At 52.9% G+C, this 4,362-nt stretch overlaps 1 long non-coding RNA gene across 1 annotated transcript; it reads right to left on the bottom strand.

Annotated features, from left to right (window-relative positions):
• Positions 1-715: 715 nt before the first annotated feature.
• On the bottom strand, positions 716-4,362 carry LOC145718479 (uncharacterized). The gene is made up of 2 exons (XR_014141840.1): positions 4,242-4,362; positions 716-3,161 (listed from the first exon to the last, which is right to left on the bottom strand). It is a non-coding gene; the product is annotated as an uncharacterized LOC145718479 (long non-coding RNA).

Genomic DNA, 4,362 nt, shown 5'->3' with positions numbered 1-4,362 from the left:
ATACAGTGTAATTAATACCATGTCTGGGTCATATCAAAGCTTCAGATGTTAGCTATTATCATATTCAATATAAAATACTATGCAACCAACACAACTGATGGTTAGGTCAATGTTTGTTAAAAAGACACCCAAGATAATGTTAAATACAAAAAGCAGGTTATATATCAGTGTGTAGTTTGTACTCAATTCTGATAAAAAATTACATATATATGTATATATATGTATAAATATATGTGTGTGCATATGTATGTATATGCTAAGGGATACACAACAAATGATTGACAGTGATTATCTCCAGATGGTGGGGTTAAGGGTGATTCTACTTTCTTTTGAATATATGAAAAAAAATATACAGCTGATTCTTGCACAAGGAGGAGGTTAGGGGCACTGACCTCGCACACAGATGAAAATCCACATATAACTTTTGACTCCCCAAAAACATAACTACTAATAGCCTACTGTTGACTGGAAGCCTTCCCAATAATGTAAACAGTTGATTAACACATATTTTGCACGTTATATATATTATATACTATATTCTTACACTAAAGTAAGCTAGAAAAAAGAAAATGTTATTAAGAAAATCATAAGGGGGCGCCTTGGTGGCTCAGTCGGTTAAGCATCTGACTCTTGATTTCCACTCTGATCATGATCTCAGGGTCATGAGATCAAGCCCCACATCATGCTCTGCACTCAGCACAGAATCTCCTTGAGATTCATTCTCTCTCTCTCTCTGTCCCCCCTCATCTACTTGCACTCTCTCTCAAAAAATAAACCAAAAAAAAAAAAAAAAACCTGTAAGAGAAATACATTTACAGTACTGTACTGTACTGATTGAAAAAAATCCACGTGTAAGTGGACCTACCCAGTTCAAACCTGTGTTGCTCAAGGGTCAACTCTACACACAAATACACACACATACATATATACATCTATGCATATATATGTACATATTTTATACTCTAAAATTTATACCATGATTATACAATATCTTTTTTTTTTTTAAGATTTTATTTATTTAGTTTAGAGAGAGAATGAGACAGAGAGAGAGCATGAGAGCGGAGAGGATCAGAGGGAGAAGCAGACTCCCTGCTGAGCAGGGAGCCCGATGCGGGACTCGATCCCGGGACTCCAGGATCATGACCTGAGCCGAAGGCAGTCGCTTAACCAACTGAGCCACCCAGGTGCCCCTACAATATCTTTCTGGTAAGAAAAACAGTAAATTATTTACATATTGGGGAGGAATATAAGAAATAATTTTTGCTCTCAAAGAATTTACAATCCAGCTGGCAGACAAGATTAACACACAAAATAATTGGATCAATGAAAGAAAAATGTGTAGCTGGACAGGGCCATACACCATGTCCCGGCTCAATCCTCACTTCAGAGATGAGGAGGAGAAGGTCCAGAGCAGCCAAGACCCCGGGTCACATACTTTATCAGTGGCAGAGGCAGGACAATGATTAAAGTTTTCTGTTAACCCAGCACTCAGTATATTCTCTCTCTGGTCTTAAACGCCTGTCACTGAGCTTTACACGCAAGCCCATGCAGTATGGACATGGGGGAGCAGGTGAGGTTAGGGAGAATGCCGCATGCATTAGCTCCTCTGCAGGGATGGAGAAGATTCTGGGCACGAGAGCAGCGTGGCTCTGTGGGAATGGAAGAGGAAAGCTTTAGAAAAAAGCAGCCCAGATATGCACTGGCCGGCCCCAGCCCGAAGATCAACCACCACCGCGATTCATGGGCCCAAGGACATGACAGCGGAGAAGAGCTCTGGGAACACGGGGCTGGGGCTGCCCCGGGTTCTGAAAGAGGCACCAGGGGAATGGCTGGGCAGTGACGAGCCTGGACCCAGAAGCCAGACACACTGGGGTTGGAATTCAGGTTACTGGACGTCTCTGAGCTTCAGTTTGCGCATGTGTAACACGGGGATGATCACTGCTGCGCTGGCCTGAGAGTGAGAACAAAGGCCAAGCCCTCGGGCCGACCCCCAGCAGCATTAACTGTTACTGTCAGATGAAGATGAGCAATGAAAGGACAAGTCCTAGCAGCACGGTACAGCCGTTCCCATCTGTCGGCATGAGTGGTATTATTACTACAGTAACATCATCCGGCTCCCACAACCACCCCATGTTGGGCATCTGCTAGTGCCCAGCCCTGATCTAAACACTTTCCATGCACTAACTCACCTGACCCTGCCACCTACCCCATGAGGTCGGCATGCTTGTTATTCCCATTGTCCAGATGAGGAAACGGGCATAGAGAGATGGAGCTCTTTGTCCAAGGCCCACAAACAACCGAGGAGATGGGTTCAAGCCCGGCAGTCTGGCTTCAAGCCCCGCTTCTTACCCACTGGAGACCCTGCCTCTCCACTCCTGATATCCCACAAAACCCTCCCTGCTCCTTCCTGGGGAGTCTTCTCTCTGCCCTTCAGTCCAGAGATCTCTCCAACTGTGTCCCCTCCAACAGGGCTACTCCTTGTTCATGCACTGGCTCACCTGGACCATTTCCAACGACAGAAGGATGAAAATGGCAGGTCAAGAACAGTTCTCAAGAGAGTATAGAAACAAGGCACGTGGTCCACAAAGTAAAGAGGGAGAAAAACCTAACAATGGTGGCTTGGAGAAGTCTAGGGAAGGTATCCTAAGGAAAAGCCAAGGGTAGGGAGAGAGACCAGGGCGAGCCAAGGAAGCAGGGCCAGAAAGGAACTGCCAAGTGTGCGTGTTTCTTTGTTCCATCCCCATGTGGCACCTTACCTGTCAAGTTAGTAATCATACACTGAATTGAGATTCATGAATAAAAAGAAGCATCTGTTAGAAAAAGAAGAGAGAAACACTAGACATGGATTGGCAGGGAGGAGGCAAACATTGCCTACAGAATCCACCCTCCACCTGGGTGGATCGACTCTTCAAGGAGAAAAGGGCTAGGGCTCCAAATCCTGGAGAAAACTGTATTGAGTAGAGAACTTCAGTTTAAGGGTAGGGTAAGTAAGCGAGTAAGTATATCAACCAACCCATCAATCAATCGATCGATCTCTCTCTCTATCTGTAAGACCCGAGATGGCAATGAACTCACTCGAGACCTTGCTTCCCTCGGTCCAAGAGCCATGTCTTCTTTCTGGGCTCTTCTGCGAGGACGGGTGCGGTCTCCAGAAGGCAGATCTGAAAGAGGAAATAGGGAGCCAGGAGGGAGAAGCCCCTCGTGCTTTCCACCCCTGAGAATCGCCAGCTCTGACATCCTTACACCGCCCGAGAACGAGGCCACGAGCCCTCGGAGAGGAAAGTCAGAAGGAGCTGGGGCTAGACAGGCCCAGAGACGAGGGCCAGCCCCAGGGGTCCGGGACCCCCTCTCGGCCGTGCGGCTCAGAGAAGAAGGACGTAGGACTCCGGCTGCAGTAGGGGCCGCAATAACTCACTGACCCTCCCCCGGGCCGGGCACCGCCCACACGTTCAGTCCCGCCGCCCCGCTGCCATTGTCCACGCCCGGTTACAGGTCAGGAAACTGAGCGCAGAGCCGGAGCCGCTCGGCCCGGGGCGCACAGCCGGCGAGGCTGCGCCGGGGTCCGTCCCGCGCGCCCAGAGCGCCGGCTCTAACCTCACTGCCCGCAGGGGACAGCTCTTCTCCACCCCAAGCTGCCCGCCCCCCCCGCCCCCGAGTCCTCCCCCTCCCGTCAAGGAATCTCCTTCCAGGCTTCTAGAGAAAAGTGCTTCGGGAAGGGCTGACAGCCCCTTTCGTGTGGCGGCCAGAGGGCTGCCGTCTAGAGGAGCAGGCACAGAAGCCGAAGACCTGGGTTCCAGTCCAGGCTCTGCCGTGGCGGCGGGGGGAGGCCGGCAACTCGCTTCTGGCAGGAAACACACCTGTGCGCCTGCAGCCCGGGAGGGCAGCGGCGCCGGGAGGGGCGGAAACAGTTCCTCACGTCCACGGACAGCCGGTAGCAAAGCCGCACGCGCGCAGGGCCCGGCAGCTAGCGCGCTGGGCACGGGTCCGGAGGGAGCAGGAGGGCGCCCGGGGCCTGGGCCGGCGGGGACAAGTGCCCGACCTGCCGCGGTCAGGGGCGCGTCCGCGGGACGGCGGTGCGGGGCAGGCGGGCACGTCGGGGGTGCCGGCCCTCGGCCCCCCGCCCGCGCCCACAAAGGCCCCGCTCGCGCCCCTCGGGCCTGTGCCCCGCGCCCCGGCGCCGCATCCTCCCGAGGCCCCGGTCCTCCCTGCGTCCCGCATTCCGCCGACCCTCCGCCGCTCACCTCGCCCAGGCCCCGGGGTTCCGGGGGCTGCGCCTCCCCGGCCGTGCTCCGCAGGCGGAGGCTCCGGCACTGCCCGGGCGGACAGCAGCCTGGGGTCGGGACCCCTCCCCGGGCGATGCCT

Source organism: Leptonychotes weddellii, unplaced genomic scaffold, assembly GCF_054177405.1.
Source record: "Leptonychotes weddellii isolate Sample4059 unplaced genomic scaffold, ASM5417740v2 HiC_scaffold_16291, whole genome shotgun sequence".
NCBI lineage: Eukaryota > Metazoa > Chordata > Mammalia > Carnivora > Phocidae > Leptonychotes > Leptonychotes weddellii.
This window is presented reverse-complemented; position numbering and strand designations above follow the sequence as displayed.